Source organism: Canis lupus, chromosome 26 (genome assembly GCF_048164855.1).
Source record: "Canis lupus baileyi chromosome 26, mCanLup2.hap1, whole genome shotgun sequence".
NCBI classification, from domain to species: domain Eukaryota; kingdom Metazoa; phylum Chordata; class Mammalia; order Carnivora; family Canidae; genus Canis; species Canis lupus.
In genome coordinates, this window is record NC_132863.1 from 35,692,099 (window position 1) to 35,716,977 (window position 24,879).

The window sequence follows — 24,879 nt, forward strand, 5'->3', positions numbered from 1 at the left end:
CAAAGGTCCACATAGGGCAGCCCTGGTGGCCCAGGGGTTTAGCGCCACCTTCAGCCTGGAGCATGATCCTGGAAACCTGGGATTGAGTCCTGCATCAAGCTCCCTGCATGGAGCCTGCTTCTCCCTCTGCCTGTGTCTCTGCCTCTCTCTCCTTCTGTGTCTGTCATGAATAAATAAATAAAATCTTTTTTTTTTTTTTTTTTTTTTGGGGGGGCAGCCCCGGTGGCGCAGCGGTTTAGCGCCGCCTGCAGCCCGGGGCGTGGGGCGTGATCTTGGGGACCCAGGATCGAGTCCCGCGTCAGGCTATCTGTGTGGTGCCTGCTTCTTCCTCTGCCTGTGTCTCTGCCTCTCTCTCTCTGTCTCTATGAATAAATAAAATAAAATCTTTAAAAAAAAAAATCTTTTTTTTTTTTTTTTTTTTTTAAAAAAGGTCCACGTAGTAAATACTCGGCCGTATGGTCTCTCTGACAACTACTCAACTTGGCTATTGGAGTGGGAAAGCAACTACAGGCAATAGATAAACAAATGAGTGTGGCTGTGTTCTAGGTGGTGGCCTGTGGCCACACTTTGCCCACCCCTGGTCAACATGCTTTGCTGGATATCAAGGTCTTTTTTTTTTTTTTAAGATTTTATTTATTTATTCATGACAGACACAGAAAGAGGGGCAGAGACACAGGCAGAGGGAGAAGCAGGCTCCCTGCGGGGAGCCCTATGTGGGACTCAATCCCAGGACCCCAGGATCATGACCTGAGCCAAAGGCAGACACTCAGCCACTGAACCACCCAGGTGGCCCTCTCAAGGTCTTTTATAGACCATTGCTTTGTGGGATCCTTGAGGCAACTTTGTTATTATTCATACTGTTATTGTCTTTTATAATTGTTGTTGATGATGCTGTCTGTCATCTTTATCCTTTTACAAAGGAGAGTCAAAGGTGTGGCATGGTTAAGGATTTATCTGGGGTCAATGCAAGAACTAGAAATCAGACCCAGTTTTGCTCACTCTGCATCCCATTATCTACCACACTCCTTTCTGCCCCATTATAAGGTAGCAAGCCATGTTCACCTTACCTTTCCCAGGCTCCAGGGAAAGATAACTCCTATAGTTACCCTCCTGGGGAACATTCTACTCCACCCTGCCTTCCCCATTTATTCCAGCCCATCAACACCTCTCCTTCCCTGAGCACCCATGGTGTTTATACCCAGTAGCCTTGATAATTACTGAGAAACAGTCTCCATGTGGTCAGTGACTGTTGTGACCCACCAGCTGTCTGCCAAACCCCGTCTTCTTGCCTTCCGTAGTCACACGGCTGCCCAGCTAAGCTTCACTGCCCAGCCCTACTTGCTGTTAAGAATGGCCAGGTAACGAAGCTCTTGCCAGTGGAAGCAACGGTGTGAAACTTTAAGCGAGGCCTTTAGTCAGTGGGCCTGCCTCCTCTCAGCTCTTTCTCCTTATCGATGGCTAGACCCAGCCTTGACCTTGTCATGAGGATAACGTGGGAGGGAGGGGGATGACAGCGCCACAACACAGGTGCCAGGGTCCCCGAATGATCCCGTGGAGCACAAAGCTACCTGCTGGAAGTATTCCAGGTCACTTCATACTCTCATGTAAAAGAGAATTAATCTTTGTTCTTTAGGCCATTAACTTTTGGGTGAGGAGGAGGGGAAGGGCATCTGTTAGAGCGAGCCCTGCCTGCACTCACACAGCCTGTCCGTAATACCTCCTTAATGGTGTGCCCTGGTGTCTCACTTGCCTCATCATCATTCTGGCCCCGCTCAGTACACATTTATCCAAGGAACGAGTCCCTCACTTTAGCTTTATACTACTTTGTCTTCTTTTCCTGATATGCCAGTGCAGGTGCTTTCATCACAAGTCTCAGGAACCAATTCTGGCTAACTTCAGCTGAACGGGAGTTTGAGGGCAGCCTGGGTGGCTCAGCGGTTTAGCGCCACCTTCAGCCCAGGACGCGTTCCTGGTAGACCCAGGATCGAGTCCCACATCAGGCTCCCTGCATGGAGCCTGCTTCTCCCTCTGCCTGTGTCTCTGCCTCTCTCTCTCTCTCTGTGTCTTCCATGAATAAATAAATAAAAATCTTTTTTAAATTTTTAAAAAAATGAACGGGAGTTTGCTGGCAGGCTGGTGGCTGGCTAACTCACAGAGGTTACAGGAAGCTGGCAAGCTGGGTTATGGAGGGACAGAGATTGGAGATGCCGTGGGTGTCGAGGTAGTCAAAACGAATTAGTTCCATCCTTTTCTCCTCATCCTGGAACAGATCTTTCTTTGATCAGAATCAAAGTCCCTGGGGCAAGAGTTGGCTAGGCTGGGCTCAGGTAACTTGTCCCCTTAGCTAAGGAAGGCAGACATGGTGATTGACAGCCCCACCCAGGCTGTACACAAGGGAAGAATTCCAGATTCCTCCATCTCCACTCTCAGCTGCTACCCCTGGCCATTTGAGGCCGGGTGCTCTGTTTCCAGGAGGGGATCAAGTATGATCCCTTAACACTGAATGCCATGGGGATCCCTGGGTGGCGCAGCGGTTTGGCGCCTGCCTTTGGCCCAGGGCGCGATCTTGGAGATCCGGGATCAAATCCCACGTCGGGCTCCCGGTGCATGGAGCCTGCTTCTCCCTCTGCCTGTGTCTCTGCCTCTCTCTCTCTCTCTGTGACTATCATAAACAAATAAAAATTAAAAAAATAAAATCTTAAAAAAAAAGACTAAAAAAAAAAAAAACTGAATGCCATGACTATGTAAACCCAACACAGTATCTGGCACAGGGTAGAGCATAATAGTTAAGAGCCCTAGGCCTTGTATCATACAGAGCTCTCTGTTACTTACCAGCTCGGCATTCTTGTGTAAGTTACTAGTCCTCTGCGAGCCTCAGTCTCCTCATCTGTACAGTGGGGATAATAATAGTACTGCCCTTAATGGATTGTCCTAGGCATTAAATGAGATACAATAAATGAACCACGCAGGGCACGGTGTCTGACATAATACGTGCTCAATAAATTGTAGATAGTTTTGAAAACTCCAGTAGGCCTTCTATAAGTATTGATTGTGCAAGTGAATTATCCGTAATATTCTTGAGTTCCTCTGAAACTTCATCAGAAACTGGAAGGTATCGAAATACCCCTCCTGGTTCTCTAACACATAGACCTTCCACATTTGGATAGGCTGGCATCCCCTTTGTGGCCCTCACTGCCCTCCTTACCCGGCTTCAAACCCTGATCTCCCCTACAACAACTTCCTTAAGTTCATGGCTCATCTCCTGTGCTCTCTTCTCGCTCCACTGACTCACCTGGAAAGTCCCAACTCTGCTCAAACTCAGCTCATCACCTGTTTCTCACCTGTGCCCAGCAATGAACGTGGTCACAGAGAAATCCAGATCCTTTGTGGTCCAAGTGGGTCCTCTGCACTGTAGGGCAGCCCCACAGCACCGCATTTTCCCAGTATATCTGGTCCTGCTCTCCCAGAGGCTCTCGTGCATCTTCTCTCTTCTACTTTAAGCTCTTCACTCGCAGTTGATGACTTTATCTAACAAAACAGAAAAACTAACAAAAAAGAAAGAAGGAACAAAAGAAAGAAAAAGAAACATAAGGATACAGGGAGAAAACTCTCTCATCTTCTCATTGCCCCCCGCCTGTCTTCCTTGGAACCAAAGAGCTTTGCCTTCTCTCCTATTCTGTAAAGGTACCTTCTCTAACCCCTGTAAGGGCAACCCTGCAAGTGCTCCCTAGATGGCATCTCTTCTCACTCACAGATTTTGCTCCTGTAGGTATCCCGTCTCCCGGGCACCTTGGTTCTCTGTCGTGCCTACCCATGTCCAACAAAGCTGTGACATGGCCCCTCTTTAGAATGGCAGGGGCTTCACCATGGTCTGTCTACAAGACCCCAGATGATCTGGCACTTGTCTGCTTGATTTCATCAATGTCCAGTCTCCCCCTACTCACCCAGCTGCAGTCTTACGTCCTAATTTCCTACCTCTGTACTTTTGCATTTGCTGTTTCCTCTCCTGGCATGCTCTTTCCCCTGATGCTCACATGCTTACTTCACTTTATTCAAGTCGGCTCTAAAACCTCCTCAGGCAAGTCTCCCTTGAGCTCTCTATCATCCTAAATCTAGCTCCCACTAATGCTACTCTGTTCCCTTAACCTGCTCTAATTTGCTTCAACATGCTCAAATCATTCCTTTTTTGTTGTCTGACTTCCACAAGAGTCATAAGTTCCATGACAGCATGGATGTGGACTGTCTTGTCCCTAGCTGTATCCCCAGGGCCCAGAGCGTATCTTGCACATGACACGTGGTCAATATGTTATTGGTTGCAGCACTGAATAAACAAAGGAAAACAAACCACAGTAAATGGAGGATCTCAACAAAGTTGACTCATGTTATATTTGAACGTTCCTAAACGCTCGTGTACTAAGCATAGCCCTTCACATACATTATTGTTGAAATACAATCCCTGCAACCACACTGGAAGAATTTCTGATATAGTGCCTCATAAATGTCAAAACCTACATGTATCTGCTTAAAGAAATAGAGCCAGTATTTATTGTGGGTCTGTGTGCCAAGATTTATGTCGGAGATTGTTTTATATGTGATCATTCAAATCAACTTTCTATGGAGTATTAGAGGCCCCATTCTACAGATGAAGAAGACTGAGGTTTAGCAGTGCAAAGAAATTTGCTAAGGCTGCACAGCTTCTATGATACCCAAGTCAGTCTGATTTCAAACTACATGTCCTTCTCTTTATGCTACCCCCTGAAAACAATACAGAACCTGGGCATTTCATTTTCCAATTTATTTTATTTCTCAAATAATTGTGGGGTTTTAAATTTAAAAATTGTTTAATTTATATTTATTTATTTTTTAAAAAAAGATTTTATTTATTTATTCATGACAGACAGAGAGAGAGAGAGAGGCAGAGACACAGGCAGAGGGAGAAGCAGGCTCCATGCAGGGAGCCTGACATGGGACTCAATCCTCAGTCTCCAGAATCACACCCTGGCCTGAAGGCTGCGCTAAACCGCTGAGCCACCTGGGCTGCCCTATATTTATTTATTTTTGAATAATTGTTTTTTGGGGGGATTCCCTGGATGGCTCAGCCGTTTGGTGCCTGCCTTTGGCCCAGGGCATGATCCTGGAGTCCTGGGATCGAGTCCCACATCCGGCTCCCTGCGTGGAGCCTGCTTCTCCTTCTCCCTGTGTCTCTGCCTCTCTCTCTCTCTCTCTCTCTCTCTCTTTCTGTGTCTCTCATGAATGAATAAATAAAATCTTCAATAAATAAATAAATATTTTTAAAAAATATTTTATTTATTCATTTGACAGAGAGAGTGAGAGAAAAAGCATGTGCACAAGCAGGGGAGCAGCAGGCAGAGGGAGCTGGAGAAGCAGGCTCTCCGCTGAGCAAGGAGCCCAATGCAGGATCATGACCTGAGCCTAAGCCAGATGCTTAACCGACTGAACCACCCAGGTGTCCCTCTTAAATAATTATTATTAAGCCTGGATACCTATGAGACTTTGAGTTAAGGCCTGGATATTATTTCTCTCGTTTGCTCCTCACATCCTTGTGAGGCACATCTGCTCCTCCCTCTGTTCTCCAGTTGAGGATGCCGAGGCACAGGGAGGTGGTGGACATTTGCCCAGGCTTGCTCAGTGGAGTGGTGAAGCCAGTATTCAAATCCATTCTGCTTCATTTCAAGGCCTGAGTTTTTTTCGACAAGGCCGTGCTATCTCCCTTAAGACAACTCTCTGCCTGGGATAGAAAGAGAAGAAAAATGACTAAAACAGATGAATAAAGTATCATTACGAAAATTCATGGTGACTTGGTTTTTTAAGTGGGAAGCAAAGGGCAGGAGGCAGACAGCCAGTCTAGCGTCGCCTCTTGCGGGTTGGGGGGTTCACATAACTCACGATATAACTGAATTTGCAAAGATCATTCTTCCAGGAACTGAGGCTTATCGTGTATTTTTGTGAGTGGAAGTGAAGAGAGGGGAGGGTGTCCTGGAGTCCGGGGTGACCAGTCAGCTCTCAGCCCCAGCGGGGGAGGTACTTGAGCTTCTCGTGTGAGACTAGCGCTCCCTGCTGGCCTAGGAAGTCATCTTCAACTCCAGCATCTGAAGCTGTGTGTGTGTGTGTGTGTGTGTGTGTGTGTGTGTGTGTGTGTGTGTGTGTCTGTGTGTGTGTCTGTGTGTTGGGGCAGGAGGGCTTTGAGGGGCATATTCAACGAGATTTGAGAAATGTCTAGCACACCCAGTATGTAAAATTAATAGCTACCACTTACCAATATAACTGGGTAGCGTGCAGGCACTGTTTTATAGATTTGACATTAATTTTTTTTTTCCTCCTGGGACTTTACATACTACATCTAATTTTACCGTCACCCCAGCCCTCTGAAGTAGAAATTATTATTTTTACTCCCACTTTTCCCAAGAGGAACTTGAAGCAGAGAGAAGTTATTTCTTTTCTTTTTTAAAAAAGGTTTTATTTGTTCATGAGAGACATATGGAGAGAGGCAGAGGGAGAAGCAGGCTTCCTGTGGGGAGCCTGATGGGGGACTCAATTCCAGGACCCCAGGATCACGACCTGAGCCCAAGGCAGATGCTCAACCACTGAGCCACCCAGGTTCCCAGGTCATTTCTAATACAGCTATTAAGTGGCAAAGCTACGACTTGAACCAGTAAGCCTGTGTTCTGGAAACTACTAACTGGCCTTTTTTTTTTTTTTTTTTTTTTTTATGGCTGGAGCGCCCCCTGGCAAGTCCCCCAGTAAAGTGCCTCACTCAGGAATTTCCATGTCTGGATTTCCTGTCCTTAAGCTATTAAATTTGATTTTCTCCTGTTAATCTGTCTCATGTCAATTTGATTCTAAATCCAGCTAGAGGGATCCTGAAAGGCAGAGGAAGTTGGTGTGGTTGGCAGGATACTTTAACTCACTGGACACCACTCACCCTGGACACCACTGCAGCTGGGAGATCCTTGGGAAATGTGACAAACAGCTGGCAGAAGAGATGGGTTCATTTGAAAATTAAGTCTGCCTTTTTCCCTAAAACCTTGCAACTAAATATCAAGGTCCTCATGTAAACTCCAGGGAAGTCACCACAACAGCTCATGTAGAGACAATCCTCATGCCTGTTGCTGTGTAGGCCATGCAAAGATTAGCAGAGACATCTGGGTCACAAGCCAGGAAAACCTGTCAGAAGGCCACTGCCTCCTCTCATTCTCTCGAAAGATGGTTTTGTTGTGCCCAAGATTGTGAATCCGAGAAACCACCAAGGAGAAACCACCAAGGAGCCAACACTGATGCAAGTACACGAGGGTTTATTTACAAGCTTGAGCTTGGGTCCAAGTATACTCCACACAGCAGAACCCGAAGTGGGTTACAGCTGGGTTTTTTATGGGTCGGTCTAGGGGATTTTCAGAAGGGTGGAGGAATTTTGTTTTCATTCCAATATGGGGGAAAGGGTGGGGGAGTTTCTTAAGATCTGATATGGATTTCTCTGCCTAGGGCATTCTGAGCTCTGTTGTCTTTCTGATATGGGATTCCCTGTCCAGGACATTCCGCAGCTTTTCCTGTAAAGTTCAGCTCTTATTCACAGGGGCCTAAGATGGCTGTACTTGTGCTAATGCTAAACTTGAGGTGGAATGGCCTTAATTTTCTCGGCCTCCACAGTTTGAGCTTGACGTGTAGAAGTCTTCACTGACTATCCTCAGAACCCAAAGACTGCTTTATATTTTGGCCTAATCACTAACCATTGTTCTTTCATTTCCATAAAAACACCTTTTGTTTAGTACCTGATGATGTGGGAAACAAAGGCAGAAAATAATTATGAAATATCCTTCCTTCTTACAATCCATGGACACATCCTTGAAGCAGAGTGACCTTTCTCTAGGGACTCAGCTGCCTGGATACTAATACCTTGCTAAGGTCAAAGGCTACCTTAGCCCGAATCCCAGTATCCTGCAAGTCCTCTTTAATATCTAAAAATTCATTTGGAAACTGCCTTTATCTCTAAATTCCTCCAAGATGCATGTTGGCAATCATTACCCAAGCATATGACCCACTGATATGTATCTGAAGAGTCTCAGGACTCAGGTTTTATTGATAGTAATAAATGACATTTCCCTAATGATAGCTAAGCCTCCTCAAGGTCCTGGAAATCTGGCTTCCAAAATTCCTTAGACACTTAACTCTACCCCTTACCTCCTCCCAACTTGAAAGCATATAATGGGTCACTCCTCATGACCCGGTGCAGCTCTCTCTGCCCACAGGTCCCGTCCCTGTGCTCTAATAAAACCACTTGTTTGCACCGAACATGGCTCAAGAATTCTTTCTTGGCCATCAGCTTCAAACCCTAACATCTTTCCTTCATCATCTGATACGTTTGGGGCTTTGTTATTGTTGTTTCTTTGTTTTTGAGAGAGAGAAAGGTGATGGGGAAGAGAAGAGGCAGAGAGAGACAGAGAGAGAGAAAGAGAGAGAAAATCTTAAGCAGGCTTCACACCCAGCATGGGGCTCAATCCTACAACCCTGAAGTCATGTCCTGAGCTAAAATCAGGAGTCAGACACTTAACCAACCAAGTCATCCAGGCGCCCCTAGTGCCTGATTTCTCGAACCAGGAGCCCAACTTTGAAAACACATCTGCTTCCCCACCTCCTGAAATTAATGTGGCTGAACTGACCTATCGCCAGGACTAAGACTGGTTTGATGAGACAATTTACCAGCTCAATTTTATTTTTTATTTATTTTTTACCAGCTCAATTTTAAATGCATAAAACTTCAGGGAAATTTTACAGGAGGGAACCATAGGAGCCAAGGGCAGGCTGCCCCAAGAGGGGCCACTTTGGCAGGAACATTATTTTGAGTTAAAAGCAATCCCCCCCCCCCAAAAAAATAAAATAAAATAAAAGCAATCCCAACCAAGCAGCTTCAGAAAAAGTTCTTTACCTCCCCCTCAATTGCCTGCTTTACCAGGAAGAGAGCTATTAACAGGGATTCCTCTTTGCCTAAGAAATCTCTTTGCATGAAAGGACAATTTTTGTTTTTCAAACATCTCTATTCACCTTCCTGCTAGTGGCCTTTCTCCCCCTTGGTATCCTCAGACCCCTAGCCCTCTCCTTAGCTCTTGTAAGCATCTTGTTGCCTGTCATTAGAATTCCCAAATCTGTATGCATTCCCCATTTACATATTCTTAAATTACTCTTAAATTTTATTTTCTCAGGCAGCCCTGGTGGCGCAGCGTTTCAGTACCACCTGCAGCCTGGGGTGTGACCCTGGAGACCAAGGATAGAGTCCCAAGTCGGGCTCCCTGCATGGAGCCTGCTTCTCCCTCTGCCTGTGTCTCTGCCTCTCTCTCTCTCAAATAAATAAATAAAACATAAAAAAAATTATTTTCTCCTGTTTTATTTTTTTAAATATTTTATTTATTTATTCATAGAGTCAGAGAGAGAGAGAGAGGCAGAGACACAGGCAGAGGGAGAAGCAGGCTCCATGCAGGGAGATTGATGTGGGACTTGATCCCGGGACTCCAGGACCACGCCCTGGGCCGAAGGCGGTGCTAAACCACTGGGCCATGGGGGTTGCCCTATTTTCTCCTGTTTAAAAAAACAACACAAAAAAACCTCACTCAGAACAGACACATAGCAATGGCTTCATCATTTTTGAGAAAATGGTAAACATGTTTCCAGGATTTAGTGGTGAGCCTGCTGCTTCTGTATTCCAGTGTGGGCAGTTGGGGGAGGTTGTAGATTCCTCTGGGCCACTGGTCTTGCCACCACTACATCTATCTGGTTGGAAGATAAGTCCCCAGCCAGTGACAAATGGGGGTCCTTGGATCTGCTTCTTCAGCATCTTGGTTACAACAGAAGCAGAGAATCCAAAACAATAAATGTAAAATATTTAGCAACTCTTGTGGAATGAGGGCAGGACTGAAGGATGAGAACAGACAGCTTCTGGAGAAGATCCCTAGGGGATTTCTCTGCCCCCACCTCCTATTGATGTAGGAAATACTGGGGTTCAGAGCTGACAGCCAAGAAAGAATTCTTTTGAGATGTTTTTGGTGCAAACAAGGGTTTTATTAAAGCATGGAGACCAAACCCATCGGCAGAAAGAGCTACACTGGAGTTGATGAGGGAACAGAAGGCTAGCTGAGGACAAAGCAGAAGCTGATACCTTGCAAGTGACATCCCCCCCCCCCCCCAACTGTGGGATCTATGTGACATTCCTCAGGCACTCCTGGCTGCCCTAAAGCTAATGAAAGGAAAAACAAATAGTTGACCTATAGAGATCACAATCCTGCAAGACAGGAGTCTCCCTCAGTTTACAAATGTCTTAGTAATTTGAAAGAACAAAGCATTTTTATCATAACCTAGCTTCCAGAAGGAAATGTAGATACAATTGAATGTCCTGATAACCTGCAGCCCACTGACAGATGCTGGAAGTGGGCAGAGTGTCGTGTTCCTCCATGAAGCTCCCAACTATCTTAATGTTTTTTGTTTTTTTTTTCCAACTATCTTAATGTTAATGCCTTGCTAGAAGGAAAAACAACCTTAACTTGACAATGGCAAGGCCTCCAGGATCCTGTGGGTCTTCTTTAACATATGAAAATCCTTTTGAAACCTCCCTTTTCCTTACTGCCCCCCAACTCCCAGGTGTATAATCAGCCACCCCTCCCAACCCTGGGGCAGCAGCTCTTCCTGCCCACAAGTCCTGTCCCTGTGCTTTAAAAAAAAAAAAAAAAAACCACCATTTTGCACCTAGGATGTCTCAAGAATTCTTTCTTGGTCATCAGCTCCAGACCTCAACCCACCAAACCTCACCGACATTCCAAAACTATATCCAACCTCAGGGTCATGAGGAGTAGCCCATTATAATCTTTCAAGTTGGGAGGGAGTTAGGGATAAGGTAAGTCTTTAAGGAATCTTGGAAGCTGGGTTTCCAGGACCTTGAGGAGGCTTAGCTATCTTTTTTTTTTTATTTATTTATGATAGTCACAGAGAGAGAGAGAGGCAGAGAGAGAAGCAGGCTCCATGCACCGGGAGCCCGACATGAGATTTGATCCCAGGTCTCCAGGATCACACCCTGGGCGAAAGGCAGGCGCCAAATAGCTGTGCCACCCAGGGATCCCAGAGGCTTAGCTATCTTCAGGGAAATGTCATGTATTACTGTCTAATAAAACCTGAGTCATGAGACCCTTAGGATATCTATCAGTGGGCCGTATGCTTGGGGGATGACTGCTAACATGCGGTTTAGGAATAAACGAAGTTTCTAAAGGAAATTTTTTTTTTTCTAAAGGAATTTTTGTATGTTAAAGTAGACTTACCGGATCCTGGGGGATCGGATAATGTTAAGCTAAGATTGCCTTTTGCCTTTAGCAAAGTGTCAACATCAAGGCAGCTGAGCTCCCAGAGGAAGGTCACTACCTGTTTCGAGGACATGCCAATGGACTGTAGGCAGTAAGGAGGTTTCCCACATCACTGACCAAGACCGATACTGGAATGTGGGGAGGTGAAGAGGTTAGGAGTGGAGGGAAAAGGCAGGGCTGCTGGCCAAGTGGGGAAAGCACTAAAGGATTTGAGGCAGCTATTTTACATATGAATATGGGGGAGTTAATATACTTTAACAACCAGTATGGCTATGCGGGCTGCACACTGCCATCCTTATTGTAGGTTCTGGGGCAATTGGCCTGACCTCTCTGAAATTCCTTATATTCATGTGTAAAATATGGATAATAGTAGAAATTGACTTATGGGACTGATGAGGGTGAAATAAGTAAAGGTCCAGCTTCTAGTTCACGGCATTCAGTCAATGGAGGTTGTTACTAATGGCCAACTACTCCGTGTGTGTCTTTTTGTGCCCAAGATTGCGAATCTGAGAAACCACCAAGGAGCCGACACCGATGCAGGCGCACGAGGGTTTATTAGCAAGCTCGAGCTTGGGTCCAAGTACACCCAACACAGCGGAGCAGGGACTTGGACCCTAAAGTGGGTTACAGCTGTTTTTTTTATAGGCTGGTCTAGGGGATTTTCAGAAGGGGTGGAGGAATTTCTCAAGTTCTGTTTACATTCTGATGTGGGGCTTTCAAAGGCATTGAGCTCTGTTCTCATTCTAATATGGGACTTTCTACCAGGGGTGTGGGCTCTGTTGTCTTTCTGATATGGGATTACAGGCCGAGGACATTGAGGACATTCTGCAGTTTTTCCCATAAAGTTCAGCTCTTATTCACAGGGGCCTAAGATGGCTGTACTTGTGCTAATGCTAAACTTTAGGTGGGATGGCCTAAATTTTTCTCGGCCTCCACATGTGTGTGTGTGTGTGTGTGTGTGTGTGTGAGTTAGCCTTGTTGACCAGAGTCCTCTGTCACACCATCCCTTGCCACCATCCTTCTGATGATAAGCCTACTCCTAGAGACCATATCCCCTGGAGGGATAAGGGTTGCTTTACTGGTCGATGTTTCCTTTGCTCCAGTAGACTCCTCCCTGAGTTTCCACAAACATTCATTGAGTGCTCCATGCATGCAACCATTGGTTATGTAGTGGTGAGCAAAAGCATGGTCCCTGTCCTCAGAGCATTTACAGCCCCATGGGGAGATAGCAAACAAACAAATAAATAAAATATGTTATTATACATTGAGATAAATGTTATAGGAGAATGCTTAGGGTCACTTCTCTGCATTCCAGCAACCAAAGCAGGAGGATTACATGGTTATGGAGGTCTCCTCTGAAGAGGTGATGCTTGATAAATGAAATGATGATTGCATTGAGACTTGACAGGTGAAGGGTCAAAGGCTGAATGTTGCAGGCAGAAGGAACAGTATAACATGGGACGATCTGGAAGTAGGAAAGATCCTGACTTGAACTGGGTGGTTGCATCATCAAAGCAAAGGGAAGAAGGGTAGGGAGAAGCCAGCTAATGCAGTCCTGTCATCTCTTCTGTGACAAGTTTAGGTTTTGTTCTGTGTGCAATGTGAATCTATTAGAGGGCCGTAAGCAGGGGAATAACACTGTCTGATTTGAATTGTTTTTTCAAATGGAAGATCTTGCATATTTATTGCTCAACCAACCCACTGGTGCAGAAGCATAGTAACAGAGAAAAATCATCTCCCTGATAAAACATGTCTATTATTTAGATAGTAGTGAAGTTTACAGAGTAATAGGATAGGAGCAGGTAACCTCATGCAGCATAAATATGGGTGTCATCTCATGTGTGATCCCTACTAGACCCAGCTTGGTTCTTCTTCAATGCCTCCTCTTGGGGTTTTAACTAATTTTATTACCAGTTTTCATCCAAATCTCCTGGGGAATGAGACAATTCTGCTTTTGTTTCTTGGCCAGGAATCACTTAATCCTAAAGTCTTGTGAGAAAACATGGTGAGGGACAGTCAATGGCACACACCAGGCAGAGGGAAGGGGGGAACTAATCTGAATTTTGAAGAAAGATCCTATTGGTTGTTGTGGTCAGATTGTGTGTTGGGAATAGGATACAAAGATGGAAACTAGAAGATGCAAAGGGGATGTAAATATTAAAAAGCCTGCATACTCCTGGGAAAAGAGTGATTTTCCTATGGTCCTAGGAGCTGGTCTACAACTTGACCACTAGGTCAAATGGCAACTCATCTCAACAATTTGTCCTCTAGTTTATCTTTTTTTAAAAAATATTTTATTTATTTATGAGAATACACAGAGAGGAGCGAGAGAAGCAGAGACATAGGCAGAGAGAGAAGCAGGCTCCATGCAGGGAGCCTGATGTGGCACTCGATCCCGGGTCTCCAGGATCACACCCTGGGCTGCAGGCAGTGCTAAACTGCTGAGCCACCAGGGCTGCCCTCCTCTAGTTTATCTTATTTAGTTCTCAAAGGTCAGCCCTATTTCTAAGATTTGGGGAAATCACCTCATTGTTGCCTTCTGTACTTCTTTCAAATTGCTCCCTATTTGATGTGGGGCAGATGCATATGCAGCCAGCTTACTCCCAGCAGAATGTGATGCCTTAGGTGAATGAAGGGAGTGGTGGAATGTGATGGAGTTCACCCTGAATGGCTCTAATCCTCGGAAGTGACCACACTGAATTGGTACTGCCATGGAAAGCCAAGTGAAGCCAAGTGATAAGTAGCATTCCAGCAGAATTGACCAAAAAAGCGGGGGAGGGGTACTGTAAGACCCATTTTACAGAAGAATAAACTGAGTCCATTTCTTGAGTCAGAAAGAACACTGACTACCTAGCACAGATTCCTGAGCTACTGCCCTGTAGACCCTGGCTTGTACTTTCTTCAGGCTTGATATATTAAATAAAAACATAGAGCCTTTTGGGGCTCCCACTTACCAGTCTTGCAGCTTATAGTTCAGATTCATGCCTTAGTAAAGTTATGAAGCAGTTCATGCCATGGATCAGGGGTGGGAGGGGTGGTGATGTTATGACAGAGTCAAAACCAAGAGAGTAAAATTTTTAAAATCATTGTCTCAGCAAATACTACCAATGAAGATAATGATAAGATACTTCCATTTAATTAGTACCTACTATGTATGTGCCAGGTATTTTACATTTATTATTTTGCTTTGTCTATTCATCAACTAGGTATTTAATGCAATACCACCAGGCATCTTTTTATGTTAATTCTAATAATCACCATGAAACTCAGCAGTAGAAATTATCATTCCTGCTTCACAGATGATGAAACTAAGTTAAGAGAGCAAATAGAACCAGACTGTAGAATAAGTATCATTAATATCTTGGACAAATGAAAGGGCCTACTGTATCAATTTTTAATTTTTATTATTTTAAAAAGATTTTAAGTAATCTCCACACCCAACATGGGGCTCAAACTTACAACTACAAGATCAAGAATCACATGCTCTATTGACTGAGCCAGCCAGCCAATTGCCCCTGCATCAATTTTTTTAAAAAGTGCACAATACTTGCACTTTTTAAAAAGTGCACAACAAGCGCACAACCTGGCTGGGTCAGTCGGTAAAGCATGTGACTCTTGATGTGGGGTCATGAGTTCAAGCCCCACGTTGCATTTGCAGGTTGAGTTTACTTAAAAAAAAAAAAAAAAAAAAGGCATTCAAAAAGCACACAACTTTATAAATCAAAAAAGTTTGATTCTTCTTAAAATAAAAATAGTAATTCTTTTAAGATAAACATCTCAATAGATATGTTGAATAGCAAAATGGATTAAAGAGTGAAGTACTGAACCAGAAGATTGAGCTAGGGAATCCTCGGAAAAGACAGTGTCAAAGAATAAACAAATGGAAAGTAGGATCAGTGCATAGAGACATGAAAGGCAGTTGCAAAAATTCCATTGTCCACTTCATTTGAGTTACAGAATAAGAGAAGAAAACCAGAGAAGGAAAGTTGCTGAAGCAAGGGAATAATTCAAGACATTGTCTTAGAACTTAAGAAATGTACAAGCTGTTATATTGAGAGGACATGGTGAATATTTATGGGGAAAATGTGGAAAGACTAATGTCTAAGCACGTCATCCTGAAATCTCAGGACCCTAAGAATGAAAAGGAAATCTTGAATGTTTCCAGAGTGAAAAAAAAAAAAAAAAAATTATCCAGGACCTCAGGAATGTGGACAAGATTGATATCAGTCTTCTCATTTGCAACTTTGTAAGCAAGAAAATGGCAGAATTGATGAAGCTTTGGAATATAGATGAGGTCCGGAGCCGATGACCAAGAAAGAATACTTGAGACATTTTTGGTGCAAAATGGTAGCTTTATTAAAGCATGGGGACAGGACCCATGGGCAGGAAGAGGTGCTGCCCATGGGGCCTGTGAGGGGTGGCTGATTATATACCTGGGAGTTGGGAGGGCCTTGGGGATGGTGTACTCTCTAAGGAATTTTGGAAACAAGGTTTCCAGGACCTTGAGGGGGCTAGCTATTGTTGGGAAAAGGTCACTTATTACCATCTAATAAAACCTGAGTCATGAGATGACTCAAAAAGCACACAACAGCTTTTTGATGTATATCAGTGGGCCATGTGCTTGGGGGATGATCGCCAACATGTATTTTGGGGAGTTTAGAGATAAAGGAAATTTCTAAAGGAATTTTTGTATGTTAACGTAGCCTTACCGGCTCCTGGGGGTCAGACTAAGATTGCCTTCTGCCCTTAGCAAAGTATGAACATCAAGGCAGTTGAGTCTGTAGAGGAATGTCACTCTCCCTGTTTCAAGGACTTGTCAATGTGCTTTGTCCTCAGCTAGTCCTCTGTTCCCTCATCAGAATGCTATCTTCAATGTTCTCTGGTGGGATACTTGCCAGTTTCGGAGTCTTTATCTTGGAGCGCCTGGGTGGCTCAGTCAGTTAAATATCTGCCTTTAGCTCAGGTCCTGATCTTGGGGTCCTGGGATCGAGCCCCTCTTTGGGTTCCCTGTTCAGCTGGGGGTCTGTTTCTCCCTCTCCCTGTGCCTCTCCTCCCCACTTGTGTTCTCTCTTTCTCTCAAATAAATACAATCTTAAAAAAAAAAAGAAAAGAAAAAAGGAGTCTTTACTCAACCAATCTGTCAAGCAAATGTAGGGGGAATCATGAAGAATTTTAAGATAGCAATGGACTAAAAAAGTTTACAACTCACAGTTTGTGAAGCATAGCATTCCTCCACAGGGTACTGTTGGCACTTTGGGTAGAATGATTCTTTATCATGTAAGACTGATCCCCACACTGCAGATCGCTTAGTGTCCTTGACCACCATCTATCAAATGCCAGTGGAATTCTTCCTTAGTCACTGAGACAATACAAAACACTCCACACTGGGAAGGGGTGTGGTATAGCCCCTTTGAGAACCCACTTAGCATAGGAGTTATATTCCAGTGACGAGAAGATGGATCCAAGAAGAAAACACGGGATATAAGACACCAAAGGTAAACAAGAATATCAGCAAAATGTAAGTCTAAATAAAAATCTTTACTTAGGGATCCCTGGGTGGCGCAGTGGTTTAGCGCCTGCCTTTGGCCCAGGGCGTGATCCTGTAGACCCGGGATCGAATCCCACGTCGGGCTCCCGGTGCATGGAGCCTGCTTCTCCCTCTGCCTGTGTCTCTGCCTCTCTCTCTCTCTCTCTCTGTGACTATCATAAATAAATAAAAATTAAAAAAAAAAAATCTTATAACAACTAAAACCAGAGATGACAGCATGGGATGGAGAGGTATGAAGACTGGAAAGGAGGTAGAGAGAAAAGTAAAATCATGCTAAGATCCTTATTTTGTTTGGTAGGAATGATGAGGGAACAGAAGGTTAGCTGAGGACAAAGCACAAGCTCACACTCTACAAACCACACTCCCTTCTCCTAGGTGGGGTATGTGTGACATTCCTCCTGGAAGTTTCCAACTGTCTTAATGTTAATGGCTTGTTAGAGGGAAAAACAACCTTAACTTGACAATGGCAAGGCGTCCAGTATCTTGTGAGTCCTCCGTAGCACATGAAAGTCCTTATGTAAACCCTTTTTTTTACCTCCCCCAACTCCCTAGTGTATAATCAGCCACCCCTCACAAGCCCAGGGCAGCAGCTCTTCCTGCCCACAGGTGTTCCCATGCTTTAATAAAATCACCATTTTGCATCAAAGACGTGTCAAGAATTCCTTCTTGGTCGTCATTTCTGGACCTCAGCCCACCAAACCTCACCTATATTCCAAAACTACATGAGGAAGACATAGATATTAGTTAATATGCTTAACTATGTGTTTCAACAAATAAAGATAATAGGAACAGAATATAAACTTTCTAAATGGGCAGCCCAGGTGGCTCAGTGGTTTAGCGCTGCCTTCAGCCCAGGGCATGATCTGGAGTCCCAGGATTGAGTCCTACATCGGGCTCCCTGCATGGAGCCTGCTTCTCCCTCTGCCTGTGTCTCTGCCTCTCTGTGTGTCTCTCATGAATAAATACATAAAATCTTAAAAAAAAAAAAAAAAAAAAAAACTTTCAGGCAGCCCGGGCTTCAGCCCAGAGCCTGATCCTGGAGACTCAGGATCGAGTCCCATGTCGGGCTCCCTGCATGGGGCCTGCTTCTCTCTCTGCCTCTCTCTCTCTAATAAATAACTAAAATCTTAAAACAAAACAAAACAAAAAACAAACAAACAAACAAAAACTTTCCAAGTCATTAGAAGAAAAATTAATTGGGAGCAAATAAAATGCTACCCACTAACTGAAAAGTAGAGATGAAAAAGAAACATGAACACACCATATACAATAAAAAATACAAGGTAAATTGGTAGAAATGTACAAATGCATCAATAACCACAATAAGTGTGAATATATTAAATTCACTGTGAAAAGACAGTGAATTAAAAAAAAAAAAAAAAGGTCAGGGGCACCTGGGTGGTTCTGTGGTGAGCATGTGCCTTGGCTCCAGTTGTGATCCTGGGATCGAGTCCCGCATCAGACCCCTGCATGGAGCCTGCTTCTCCCTCTGCCTGTGTCTCTGCCTCTCTCTCTGTGTCTCTAGTGAGTAAATAAATAAATGAATCTTAAAAAAAAAAAAAAAAAGCACCAAACTGTATGCTGTTTTATTAGAGAGCAAAAGTAGAGTAACACAGAAAGACTGGAAATACTGAGTGGGAAAAGTATTTCCCCTGGCAAGCCAGGGAGACAAAATCAAGTGGTGCAAAGGATCATAGCATTAGGCAAAATGGACTTCATGCAAAAATGATCATTGTTGGGCTCCTGGGTGGCACCTGCCTTCAGCTCTTGTCGTGATCTCTGGGTTCAATCCACCTCAGGCTCCCTGCTAGCAGGATTCTGCTTCTCCTTCTGCCCCTCCTCCCCGCTCCCACTCTCTTGCTCTCAAATAAAAAAAATCCGTGTTATTTGAAAAGTCCAAACTATATATTGCTATTCAATCTACCAATAAGTTTAGCCTTTGTGTTGGTATGTGCCTAGTGACATAGGATTGAAATGTATAACACTAAAAGTGACAGAATTATAAGGAGAAATAACCAATCCACAGCTCAGTGGGAAACTTCAATACGCCTGTTAGAAATCCGCAGAACAAGTAGTCAAAACATCAAGTAAAGCACATGGAAGATTTGAAATACCATGGTTCACAAGCTTTATCAAATAGATTTATGTGGAGATAAATGTTTGCCCTTTTCAAACACACATGATAACTTTACAGAAATTGTCCGTCTTTGAAATAATAGTTTTTTCTCTTAACCCTCCTCTTTTCTCTATTCTCATATTTTTCTTTGCCGCCTTCTCGTGTTTCTATCTGTACCACCTGCTTGCTTCCCCTCTTCCCAGAGAACTTTGCTGGCAGAGCGATGATCTCTTCCTGGCTCTCTCTTCGTGCTCATAAAATCAGATGTAAATACACACAGCCATATAGATTTTTCTCCCTATCTCTTACAGAAATGAAACCATAGTTTATACATTTCTCTGCATCTTGCAGGGATGGAGGACAGAAGTGCCTTCAAGTCAAGAAATTCTTTGTTAGGGGTACCTGGGGCCTCAGTTCAGTTAAGTGTCTGCCTTTGGTTCAGGTCATGACCCTGGGGTCCTGGGATCGAGCCTCAAGTCAAGCTCCCTGCTCAGAGGGGTCTGCTTCTCTCTCTCCATCTGCCCTTCCCCGTACTCATGCTCTCTCTCTCTCTTTCATTCTCAAATAAATAAATAAAATCTTTAAAAAAAATTAAATTCTTTCTTAGTGGCTGTGTGATGTGCCATGATATAAATGTGTCACAGTTTATTCAGCCATTCCTCTATCTATACTCATGATTGCTGAGTGAACATCTGCATCTACATATATTTTGGTGCTTTTATTTCTATGGCGTGGATTCCTGGGCATGGGATTGCTGGTCAAAGAATATGTGGAATTGCAATCTGGCAACATCCAGCCATTGTGATATGGTGAAGAGAGTCCCTTCCCAGTCTGTAGTAGGTGTTCTCAAGCTTCCATTTTGCTGGTCTGATGTGAGGAAAGTGATGGCTTATTATTTTTTCTTAAGATTCTTCTTAAGATTTTATTTATTCATGAGAGAGAGACAGAGACATAGGCAGAGGGAGAAGCAGGATTCCTGCGGGTAACCTTATGCAGGACTCGATCTTAGGACCCTAGGATCACAACGTGAGCCAAAGGCAGACCACTGAGCCAACCACTGAGCAACCCAGGCGCCCCTGGCTTGTTATTAAATATGTATTTCCCTGACTCCCACAGAAGCTGGATATTTTTTTAGGCCTATTCACCATTTGGGTTTGTCCTATGAGAGCTTCTAACTATTTTTATTCTGATACCAATTTGCCAAAACTCTGTGTATATGGGCATTAACCCTTTACCTGCCATCTGCATTGCAGATTGATAGATCTTACAAGTGTCAGGGAGGTATAGCGTTGCATGTTTTCTTCTAAGATTTTAATCATTATATTTTTTAGATTCATTTTTAAAAAAATATTTATTTATTTATTATTTATGATAGACACAGAGAAAGAGAGAGAGAGGCAGAGATACAGGAGGAGGGAGAAGCAGACTCCATGCCTGGAGCCTGACATGGGACTCGATCCCGGGACTCCAGGATCACGCCCTGGGCCAAAGGCAGGCACCAAACCGCTGAGCCACCCAGGGATCCCCTATTTTTTAGATTCAAATCTTTAATTCACTTGGAATTTGTTTTTGTTCAAATGACATGTGAAATAGGGTTCTGGTTTTATTTCTACTATCTCTGCACTATTTAATATAGTAGTCCCGAGGTACATGTGGCTTTTGGGCGTGGGAAATGTGACTGGGCCAACTGAAATGAACTGTATGTTTAAGACATACACCGATTTCTGGCACACCTGGGTGGCTCAGCCAGATAAGCATTCGACTCTTGATTTCAGCTGAGGTCATGACCTTGGGTTTGTGGGATCAAACCCTGTTATCAAGCTCTGTGCTCAGTGTGGAGTTTGCTTGGGATTCTCTCTCTCCCTCTCCCTCTGCTTCTCTCCCCCACTCATTCTCTCTATCTCTTGAAAAAAATAAATGCAATCTTTAAAAAAAAAAAAAAAAAAAAAAAAAAATATATATATATATATATATATATATATATATATATATATATATACACGCACCGATTTCCAAGACCTAGGACAAAAAAAAAAAAAAAAAAAAAAGGAATGTAAAGTGTCTCACTACTTTTATAGTGATTGATTATATTTATATATGTTGAAATCATACTATTTTTTAAAAGATTTTATTTATTTGAGTATGAGAGTGAGCACAAGCAGGGGGAGTGACAAGAGGGAGAGGGAGAAGCAGGCTCCCTGCTGAGCGGGGGCCCTGATGTGGGGCTCCATCTCAGGAGATCCAAGATCATGACCTAAGCTAAAGGCAGATGTTTAACCAACTGAGCCGCCAGGGTGCCCCTAAATCATACTATTTTGGATATGTTGGATTAGATATTAAAATTAACTTCACATAATTCTTCACAATTTTAATGATATCACAGCTTCCATTATATTTTTTTCTTTTTTTTTAAGATTTTATTCATTTATTTGAGAGAGAAAGAGAAAGAGCATATGTGCAATGGACAGAAAGGGACAAAGGGAGAAGCAGACTCCTCACAGAGCAAAGACCCCACTGTGGGACTCGAACCTAGGGCCCTGAATCTATGACTTGAGCTGAAGGCAGATGCTTAACCAACTGAGCCATCCAGGAGCCCCAACTACCATCATATCTGACAGCTTGACAATAATCAGCTAATAATCAGTCAATAATCAGCTTGCCAGGACCATTTCTTATTTCTGATCTGCCTCACCAGGAGTGTAGCTGTCTTATTGCTTCTACTAGACATCTGTCTCATGTTCCTCACTTCCCATCATATTCGGGACAGCGCTCTCAGATTTGGAGAAATTCACAGTCATGAGTCCTGTCTCTCCAGGCTTGGATCAGAACTCAAGTTCCCAGAGCTCCTTCATCATTAGGATGTGGGCACTAGATCCTCGTGGAATGAATGGGGAGTGCGCTGGTTACATGGGGAATCCAGTTCTGCATGGAGTTGCTGTTTCTGTAGGTCCAGGTGGCACAGGCAATGAGCTTTGCAGTTGGCATTGCCGACAGTGGTTCCAAGGTCAAGGTCCTGGCATGGGGGAGGGGTGGTGACAGGAATGGCAGTTTATCAGCAGACAGCATGGGTAGGGTTGGGACATTACTTCATCTTGAGTCTGGCTTTTCAGCCCTCATAGCAATAGTCTGAGCTACTCAATATTTCTAACAAACTTGCTTGCTGCATCATCATCAGAATCGGCTTGTATTGCTGACCACACAGAACCCTGAGTGATATACTGGGATTACTTTCCTTGAAGAAAGCAATTTTGAATTTTTTCCCCTATTATTCCTAAAATATCATCTCACTATCTTAATGAATTCTCTTTTATTTATTTTATTTTATTTTATTTTATTTTTTTAATGAATTCTCTTTTAATTTGCTTCCAGTTTATTTTCTCATTCTTTTTTTTATTTCTCAAGGACTGTGTTGTCTTAGCCTGGGCTTCCCAGAAAACAGAGCCTGTGGCAAAAGTCTACATGCTAACACTTTGTGGATGAGTGCAGCCTCAGAGAAATCAGGCTGAGGGGAAAAGTGAGTCAGGGAGGAGAGCCAGGGTGTGCCAGAGCATTACTGAGAGTTTTGGAATAGTGTAGCTAGCTAGTTGCATGAGTTAGTCTTGGAGAAGATGAGCAAAATTTATTCATGGCTCCTTCTTGTCCCTCCATCACCTCTGGTTCAAAATCTGCCCACTGGGCACTAACCGGGCACACCCATGCTGTATGGGGGCATCTAGGGAAGCCAGAGCCTCTGGGACCCATCTAGCCAGTGCATATAATGGTCTGTCTCTCCTTTTCTGTCCATGCTACCATGGGGGTCTTCAAGCTGCAGTGTTGTCAATGGTAGAGGCAACCATGACCAGACTTAATGACCAGGAGGGTGGCTGGGTCGCTCATTGGTTGGGTGTCTGCCTTCTGCTCAGGTTGTGATCCCGGAGTCCTTGGATTGAGTCCTACATCAGGCTCCCAGTGAGGAGCCTGCTTCTCCCTCCATCTATGTCTCTGCCTCTCTCTGTGTCTCTCATGAATAAATACATAAAATCTTAAAAAAAAAAAAAAAAAGACCAGGAAATGGCTCGCTGTTGAGCCCTTCCATCTAGGAATCAAAGCAAGCAATGTAGGTATGAGTTAGTGGGTGGGATGGTTGTAGGGAGAATGCCAGAGATATGTGGTGGTGCACAATGCAAGTCTAGCATATTCCAGCCCTTGGACCATTCAGATCCACTTCTCCCCTCTTGTGGTATCTGGAGCACATCTAAGAATAAGATGCCTTCATTTCTTCCCCAGGAGGAGAGATGCAAGTCAGTCCTTCAAGATAATCACTTGTCGCAGTTCCTGAAGGAGTTTTAAGAGGGTTAGCACACTAACATACAGTTTCTGCACTGGTAGCTCATTCCAGGGTAGGAATTTCTATTTATCAGCTTCCTCCTGTGCCACCCATTCTAGAATTTTCTCCCCCATGGCCATCACTTTAACTGACATATGCTGCTTGCCTGGTGGGGTGACATCAGACCTTCCTTCTCAAGAGGTCTAGGCTCTTACTTTCCTTGCCTCTGTCTAACTGTGGATGTTACAATAGCCTGGAATTTTCTGGAAGCCCTAAGAGATGCCCCCATGATTCTCTGGGCTCCAAACATACACTGAGCCCCACTATATGGCAGCTACTTTCATTCCTGGAGCTGCAAGGTGGACTATCCCAGCTGGTAGAGTCATTTCTTTCTTTGTTTGCTAATCCACTGGCTTGAAGACTCTAGCATTGCCAGGAGATAGTGGGAGGCTAATCCTATCTCCTCCACTCATTTGTTCCCCGGGGATACCACGCCTACCATACATAGGCCATTGGTTTGGTGCATATGCCCTATTCTGGAGGACAGCATCCCAATCCTAAAAGGTATAATTATAACTGAGCTGATGCCTTAGCCATGCCTTGGACTGGCCACCCTACTATTCTATCAGGCTAACTGCTTTAGGTAATGGTGTATATCCTTGCTACTTAAAAGTAGGTGTGTGGGGTGCCTGGCCTGGCTCAGCAGGAGGAGAAGGTGACTCTTGATCTTGGGGTTGTGAGTTCAAACCCTGTGTTGGGTGTAGAGATTACTTAAATAAGTAAAACTTTTAAAAGTTTTTTTTTTTTTTTTTTTGAAGGATGTGTTAGGGAGAGGATTAACAGCATCACCTGGGAGCTTGTTAGAAATGCAGAATCTCAGGCCCCACCCAGAACTACTAAAACAGAATCAGAAATTTAATAAGAGCCCTAGGTGATGTGTTTGCTCGTTGAAGTTTGAGAATCGTGGTGCGTAGTGAGACCAACAAATCGTGTTCACTGAAGCAGGGCAATGCCTGAGGAGGGAGGGCGGGAGGGAGGGAGGGAGGGGGAAGGGAGGGGTGACAGAAGCAGGGAAGAGGAGGGGGTGTAGGATGTGGCTCCAGATATGAAGCAATGGTTAAAGTGAATCATATACAAGTAGCAAGTTCTCTTCAGTATTAATGGCATTATTTAAGGCTACTAAATTTCCTTTGAGTGTAGCTTTTTCTGTCCGTGTAAGTTTTCCAGCGAAGTCTCCTTTTCTGTTTCCCAGACAATTTGTAATTTTACTTTTGCTTTTCTTTGATTTGAGTGTTACTAAACAGTGTGTTTCTTACACTTAATTTCTAAGTAGTTAGTATTATTTTGGTAACCTTTTAAATCCTTTCTTTTTTTTTTTTTGTAGTTGAATGATGAGCAGATAAGAAAGTCTATGAGATATCTAATTTCTTGAAATTTTCAACATTTTTCCATGACCCAGTAGGTGATAAATTTTGGTAAATGGTCATGTACACACAAAAATACATATCCTGTATATGAAGAAACGTTTGTTTGAGTTTGTGGACTATTTTAC

At 43.8% G+C, this 24,879-nt stretch overlaps 1 long non-coding RNA gene across 1 annotated transcript in view; it reads left to right on the forward strand.

Moving 5' to 3' along the window:
* LOC140618569 (uncharacterized) overlaps positions 1-24,879 on the forward strand; it is a 37,259-nt gene that overhangs the window by 2,341 nt on the left and 10,039 nt on the right. The gene's annotated exons all lie outside the window — the stretch shown is intronic.